This window comes from Elephantulus edwardii, unplaced genomic scaffold, assembly GCF_000299155.1.
Source record: "Elephantulus edwardii isolate Elephantulus edwardi_28Jun2011 unplaced genomic scaffold, EleEdw1.0 scaffold00312, whole genome shotgun sequence".
Taxonomy (NCBI): Eukaryota; Metazoa; Chordata; class Mammalia; order Macroscelidea; family Macroscelididae; genus Elephantulus; species Elephantulus edwardii.
This window is the reverse complement of record NW_006400062.1, coordinates 1089882-1098471: the sequence shown is the minus strand read 5'-3', so window position 1 is coordinate 1098471 and position 8590 is coordinate 1089882.

The window sequence follows — 8590 nt, the reverse complement described above, 5'->3', positions numbered from 1 at the left end:
TGGCTTCCTGTGAATCCAACACTTCACAGTTAGCAAAAGCTGGCTTCCTGCAGGACCAGAACTCCACAGTTTGCAAAGCCTGGGCTTCTGCCACCACTTAGAACAGTTTCCAAGGCCCCCCTCCCGTGGTCCTGACAAATAACAGCTTATATGAGCTGGCCTCCTGCAGCCCCAGCACTTGATAGTGTGGAAAGCCTGGCCCCGTGAAGATCCAGCACTAACAGTTTATAATAAGCCTAACTCAGTTCTGCTTTTTCGTCATCCTCACGTACCTTGGTGACCAGTTCCCTTCTGGCTTCTTGGAAGAAGGTGGAAGCTCATCCCTGGCCCAAGTCTTTCCAGGGCCTTGACCCTGCACCCAGTCCAGTCATCCTGTCCTGAGAGCAGCCGCTCCTGCTGGGCTGCTCTCCTCATTGCAGTTTACCTGCTGCACCACGATGCCACTTGGTGGGAGCTCAGGACTCCTCATCAATGGCCTCATATTCTATCAGTCTCTTTCACTGGACGACTTTGGTAGGAATGTCCATTCTTGAGTTTAAGGGGCTGAGGGAGTCTAGTGGGTCCTCTGGAGTATGCCCAGGGTGTATTTTTAAAGACAGCATTATCTGGAGGTGTCTGGCTTCTCAGTTGTTTAGTACCTTGGGTGTCATGTTGACCATGCTGAGTTGAGTTTGTGTCAATGGCTCAGTCCATCTTTTGTAGTTTCCTCCTAATGTCAGGGATGCTCTGGGAAAAAAAGTCAGGTTACACATTCAGACTCTAGCAGAGTTTTCTGAGCCAAGATCCACATACTTACAGAAACCTTTATGCAGCCTTTCAAAAACAGGAAAGGATTTCCATTTGGTTACCTCAGGATGTGTTCGGTCATCTTCAGGTTTGGAGTTTCCTTTCTTCTTCTTGGCCTTAGAGACTGTACTTTTTATGTTCCCTCTGCCATAGACTTCTGCCATTTGAATACAAATTAGGCTTAGTGAAGCAATTGTTTTCAAATAATCTCCATGAAGGCAAGCTGCTACTATTCATATCTTCTCTTCCCCAGCCAGAAGCTGGGTTAAGAAAGGTTGAATCTGCTCACTCAGCAAAGAAAATAGTGATAATCACCTTCATAGAAGAGTCTGAAATTTTTATTTTTCTTAGAGTCTCTGGATAAGTACCAGAGGGGGCATTGATCGCCTTGTTCTGAGTAGCCCCAGCCGAAAGAATATGAGGTGAAATAAAATTATCTAAGCAACTTCTCTTCAGTACATTCTGGATTGACACTTACTCTAGGTTTTTTGTTTTGTTTTGTTTTGTTTTGTTTTTTACTATTAAGTGTCACTGGCATATTAAAAAAACTCACTGGCACTATCCGATTTATCCGATTTGAGCACTATCCGAAAATCTACATTTTCTTTCGTCATGCCCTCCTTTAGCAAATGTCCTTCACATTCTCATTTTTATAATATAGACTATTAAAGGCCAACGTATACAGATTTCACTCATTTTTCTTGACTTCTGGTGAAATATCACTTGCCGAGTAATTTAAGGATCTGTACAAAGTCTTTTTCTTTTTACTATAATTTAAATACAGATACACATTCATCGGGTATAACAACAATACAGCTTTTGATTAGATACAGAACAAGCTTTACTCACTAGATATAACTTCTGCTCACCAGATACAGCAAATTTTACTCATCAAGTATAACTTTCACTCATCAGATACAGCACAAGTTTTACACATCGAATATAATTTTCACTCATTGGATACAGCAGAAATATTACTCATCAAATATAACTTTCATTCTTCAGATACAGCACATGTTTTACTCATCAAATATAACTTTTCCAGGTACCAGTTACGGGCACACACACACATGCATTCTCCAGGGCTGTCCAAAACACACAGAATTTTTACTAAGCACACAGTTACCAGATAAAGTGCATGGATTTGCGAATGTGATGGAGGATGCCAAAAGTAGATTTCTCAAAGGTCTTTTGAGACAAAAGGTCTCTCGGTGGCGCCTTTAAGGTGTTTGAGAAACCTCAGGGTCTTCCTGTCTGCGAGATTCAGAATTCCCTAGCAAGCAAAACCAAGAAATTTTTACTTACCAGGTAAGTCCGAAGATCCCACCAGAGTCACCAAAAATGATACAGAACACAAGGGGTTCTTTCCATAGTGAATTGCCAATAAGACAAACAGATCTCAACATCCATAAATGCACTATATTTCACAAATCTGGGAGATAGTGAGTCACCTCCAAGACTGTCTCCTCATCTGGGAATGGCCACTGGGTTTTAAAGCAGGGTGAGACTCCAGCTCATTTAACAATACACTTTTGGTAGTTCAAAAAAAGGGTAATTTCTGCATCTGTAAAGAACAGTTCATATTTAAGTATCAGTGATTCACAGTTTTCACGGTTCTCTTCCTGGTGAACAGGCAGGCTAAGATGCAGTATACATGTCTCAGAGAGATCAAACTACTTTACATGACTAAAGACCGGAAACAGAGAATTTGGAGGTTAAGCAACTAGTTTTGCAGGCTGGAGAAAACTGATGTTAGTTTTACAATTATATAACTATAGTTTTATACCTGACATAATGACGCACACATAGATGGATTCCACTGACTCTGGTCCATAAGCAGGAGCTTCCAGCCAGGCCTGGCATGCTGCCTCAGCCCAGAGAAGAAGCCAAGAACGTGCACATGCACCCAGCCCAGGTCATTAGGCCCACAGTGCCCCCTTCTGAGACGCTGGGCTCCTCAAGGACACCGCACCCTAGTCAGCACCCGGGGTGACCTTGGTCTTAGGCCTGGCAGCAGATGCTGTGCCGCTTCTATTCCTGCCGCCAGCTTGGTGCAGACCTTGACAACTTCCCGCCGGCCCAAGGGCCCAGAAGCATCCCCACGGCCACCATGGCCACCACGTGGCCCCTGTTCTCGCTGCCTGCTTGGCGCAGACCTTGACGACTTTCTGCCGGCCCAAGGGCCCGGAAGCATCCCCACGGCCACCATGGCCACCACGTGGCCCCTGTTCTCGCTGCCTGCTTGGCGCAGACCTTGACGACTTTCTGCCGGCCCAAGGGCCCGGAAGCGTCCCCGCAGCTGCCACGTGGCCCCTGTTCTCACTTTGGTAGGCACTCAGCACAACCCCAAGGATCCAAGCACTTTCCAGCGGCGTAAAAAGGATACTCGGGGGGAGGGGTTTGTGCGGGGAGAAGGGTGCAACAATGAACGAATGGAATCCCAAAATCTCTGTAGATGTTCATTGAAATGAAAAATAAACAACCTAAATTTAAAAAAAAAGAATACTCGTACTTACAAGAACTACCTGCTACTCATCCTGTTTTTTTTAATCCCGGGGAAATGGAAGAATAGGGCGCTGGCCATCAGCTGGCCGTTTCCACGAGAGCTACTCGAGCTGCCCTACGAGACGCTGGCTGCAGCCAGTCCCACGAGGCGCTACCTCATGCTTTCTCTCACCCAATCAACCCCCAGTGAGGCCCAGGACGTCTCCCGGAGCCCCAGTGGCCACGGCCCTGGTGCTTCCGCCTCACCATGTCTTGCCACTCTTTACCAGGTTGTCTTAGGACCAGAATTTAAACAGGATAATATAGAAAACGAGAGAGAGAGAGAGAGCGAGAAATGAGGTTCTTACCGGCTGACCCTCTGGTTTCGGGAGTCCCAGGGGTCCTGGGGGGGATCCCGGTTGAGCCAGAACTCGGTGGGACCTCCAAATGTTGTGCCACAAGCACGATCCCCCAAAGGACACCAGGGAGCCGAAACGGATGCAAGAATATGAGGGATTTTATTGCAAGCTCTAGAGGGATTCTACACACACCGACGCGGCGGTCATGCAGCAGAGCCTAGAACATAAGTTTAAGAAATACATTCTCTCATTATTTTAATAAGGACACTGAGCGCCATGTAGAGTATGAGATTTGTTTTTGCTCTTTTGACTCATTTTCTAGATCAAAAATCTCTCCTGTTAGCACTTCTCATTCCTGTACCCAAACCCTTGTGTTGTCCAGAAAGCACCACTAAAAAATTATGTGTGCATATATAATGTGTCTTATATACAATTCTCTGTGCATATTCACTCTTGAGATTTTCTTTTACAGTAAAGCATTGTCATTTGGTTATTATTATTGAGAAAGAATTGTCATTTTGTTGTTAGTGTTGAGGATATATACACAGAACAAAGCATACATCAATTCAGTTATTCATACATGTACCATTCATTGACAGTGATTATGTTCTCCACACTGTACAATGATTCTCACCCTCTTTTTTCAAATTGTTCATCCTTCATTGCCACAAAATCACTACCCAGAAGTTATTAATCTAATCTTTTGTGTTGTTATTGTTAATTTAACTCCATATGTTGTTGTTGTTAAGTGCCATTCAGTTGTAGATTACTCAGAGCAACACTATGAATGAAAGACTTGAACACTTGTATAACTTCCATCGTTTCTCCACATTCATAGTCTCCGGAGGCAAGCTATTTTGGAAGTGGATACCACTCCTGCTTCCAAGCTTGTTTTAATCGGGGAGTTCCACCAAACACTTCACAGTGTTTAGCATCACAACAACCACGAGTTACCTCTGTACAGCAAATGGACAGACCAGTGCTATACCACTTAGAAGAATGTTTGACTCAATACCATTAAAACCAGGGCTGAAGGCCACAGATTAAAATCACCCACCTTTGGCTTGGTAACATAATTTCTATCTACTAGGCCAACAAAGCTTTTTCTATGAAGCCTCAAAAAATAGATTCAAAACAAGCTAGAGATTCAAAGGAGACATTTTTTAAAAAATATTTTAATTTATTTATTTTTCATTTCAATGAACGTCTACAGAGATTTTGGAATTCCATTCATTCATTGTTGCACCCTTCTCCCCGTTTGCTCCTCTCCTTGAAAAGCAGCAAAAGACATTTTTTAGTAGTAAGAAGAACTATTATCTATCATGATCTTGCCTATTTGTTCAGGAATGAGAATTTCTGTTTTTTGGATGTTCAGATGTAATCCACTTTGAACACTACAGTCTTAGATTTTTCTGTAGCAACTGTTTCATGTCCTCCTCACATTTAGCAAGGATGGGGTGTAATCTGCATAATGTAGGTTGTTGATGAATCTTCTTCTAATAATAATGCCACTTTCCTTTTCATAAAGTCCAACTTCATGAATGATTTGCTCAGTGTACAGGTGAAAAAGGTATGGAAAAAGGAAATAACCTTGATACATACCCTTCCTGATTTTAAGTTATTAAATGTTCCCTTGTTCTATTCAGACAATAGCTTCTTGATCTAAGTATTGATTTCACGTGAATAAAATTAAGTGTTCTGAGATTCCCACTCTTGTCTGTCAGTGTTAGTTAGAGTTTGTTAATGAACCACATAGTCAAAAGCCTTTGCATAGTCACTAAAACATGAATAAGACATTCTGTTGGATTTTTCTTCTTTCATCCAGGATCCATCTGACATCATTCATGATCCATCGTGCCATGGCCTTCTCTAAACATCACTTGAGCTTCAAGCAGTCCTGGATTTGCCAGTTAGTAACAGTTGCAGGTAATAAATATTTTGATAAATAAAAGAAACTTCAAAATTCTTCCAGAATTTATAATGTAGTAGTCAATTGAAATTAAATAAGCCCTTGGAGGCAAAGTAATAATACTTCATCTCACATACTTCAGGCATTTTGCTAGGAGAGGCTATTCCTTGTAGAAGGGCCTCATACTTGGAAAAGTGGAGGCTTGGTGAAAGAGACAAACACCCTCAGCTAGATAGATTGACAGAGTAACTGGTGCAATGGGCTTAAGTGTGTCAGGAAGTGTTATAATTGCACAGGAGAAGACAAGATTCAGTTCTGTTGTTATAGGGTCACTATGGGTTATACTCAGTTTGATGGCACCTAACAAAAACAAAAACAACCACACCCCCCTATCTAGACCAAGAAGCTGCTGTGTAAACAGTGCAGGAACATACCACATGGTTTAAAATCAGGAAAGATGTGTATCAGAGCCTATTTTTTTCTCCATACCTATTTGCAAAAAAAGAGTAAAGGTTGTATGGGGATGCTTGTATCTGAACTTTACAACAGAACTGTCCCTGTCAACAGCAGCAACAACACTAATTCCCATGATGTCAGACGTGTCCCCCATGCTCCAGGACATTTATAACTCCAATCTTGTTTTATTGGGTCCAGATTCCAATGTGATAGCTCATGGACCACACAGAGAATATATAGGGGATTTAAAGCCGTAATTTAGGTCAGAATTGGAGTACACTCAGGACAGCTTCTGAAATGTACTTGCAGGCACCTACTTCAGCCTTGAGCCTTGTGGCTTTATGCTGGTGTTCAAAAGGTCTCAGTCCTGTGAATTATGGTACCCCTACTGCTAGTTGTCCAACAAACTTGGACAACAGTTCTTAGCTCTAGTTCGCATAGTGTAAGAGTACCAAATCTCATGTTAGGTCTCTGGTTCTCTGCTATGGCAACTGTCCTTTTGGGACCTCTTGCTTGCTCATTTCCTAGTGGGAAATATCTTTCTTCTGCTGCTGGATCCTCTCAATTTAGTGGCAAGTTGTTGTTGTTATTGATTGCCTTTGAGTTGGGCACAACTCATAGCCACCCTGTGAACAAAAAGCTTGAAGTCCCTCTACAACTATCGATATTTATCAAAGTTCATAGAGTTTCTAGAGGCATGTTATTTAGTAAGTGGATGCCACTCCTGCTTCCAAACCCATTATAATATGATGACCCTATGTACAGCAGCTCTGAACCCTTCCCTGTCCTGAGCTAGTCTCATCAACTCTGACACACCAATCCACATTGCCCCAGTTACTGTATTTATCCATCTCATGCTGGGTCTCCCTCTCCTGCACTCTCCATCCACCCTTCTGAGCATGATGTCTTTCTCCAAGGACCGATCTCTCATGGCCATGTGCCCAAAGTTAAGTAAGGCACGGAGCTTCAAAATCCTAACCTCTAAAGAAAGACCTGGTTCCACTTTCTCCAAGACAGACCTATTTGTTTTTTGTCAGTCAGTCAGTGATCCCATGTATAACAGCCTTAAACCTATTCTATCCTGTGCCAATCGTATTGTCTCTGACACACGTACTCTCTTTTCCCATTCAATAAATCAATCCATCTCATCAAGGGACTTCCTCTCTTTTACTGTCCCTCCACGCTTCCGAGTATGACAGCCCTATCCGAGGAGTGGTCCTTCCTTACAACATGTCCAAAGTATGTCAGATGAAGCTTAAGAATCTTTGCCTCCAGGGAGCAGCCTGGTCTTACCCTCTAGGATGAAACTGCTTATTCTTCTAGCCATCCATGGTATATTCAATAATCTTCTCCAGCATAACAGCTCAAAGGCATCAATTCTCCTTCTGTCATCCTAGTCATTGTCCAGCTTTCTGATGCATAGCAAGTAATAGTAAAGACTATTTACTGTATCAGGTTCACCTTCGTCTCTAGACTGACATAATTTTTCTTCAATACTTTGGAGAGATCTTTGCCAGCAGACTTTCACAATGAAATTTGTCTTTTAATTTCCTGGTTGCTGGTACCAAGAGTTGATTGTGGAGCCAAGGAAACTAAAGCTGTTAACAATCTCAATCTTTTCACCATTTATCATGATACTACCAATTGACCTAGTGGTGAATGTCATTGTTGTCTTGATGTTGAGCTTTAATCCATAAAGAAGGCAGCTGTCCTTGGCTTTCTGCAGCAAGTGCTTCAGGTTCTCCTCAGCTTCAGCAAGCAGGGTTCTGTCATCTTCATAATGTAAATTATTGATGAGTCTTCTTCTAATCCTAAGGCCACATTTCTCCTCAAAGAGCCCAGCCTCCTCCCGGATAATTCTTCTATATATAGATTGAAAAGATATGAAGACAGGGTAGATCCCTGGCATACACCCTTCCCAATTTTGAACTATGCCGTGTTTCCTTGCTCTGTTCTGATGACTGCCTCCTGGTCGAAGTATATGTTTTGCATAGCATAATCAAGTGTTCTGGGATTTCCATTCTTCTCAGAGTCAGCCACAGTTTGTTGTGATACACAATACAAATGCCTTTGCATAGTCAATGAAACAGAGATAGATATCTTCTGCTACTTTCAGCCAAGCTATAATATCCCTAATACAATGACCTCTTCTAAACATGCCTGCAAAATGGCCTCTTCTAAACCTGTCCACACTTCAGACAGTTCTCTATTGATGTGCTGTTCCAGTCATTTTTGGATAATCTTGAGTTTCACTATTGGTTTTGGTTGAAATGGAGCTTGATTTCAATGATTTTCCTTCTTCATATATTAGTGTGAATTTTTAAAAAGTGATTGTGACCAAAAATTATTTGAACTAGATTTGAGCATTTAAGTATTTAAATCTGAATATATAAATTTGTTTCATTTCCAAGAAAGGTGATCCAATAGAAAGTGGAAATAATCAAATTAAGTCATTATTCATAAGTAGGCAAAATACTACTGGATATTGTTCAAAAATGGGAGAACTGCAAGAGGTTCAAGCTAGATGTATAAGAAGCAGTAGCACCTCACATGGCATCATTGTTGATGGTTCAGATCCTGGATGAAAGCAAAGAAT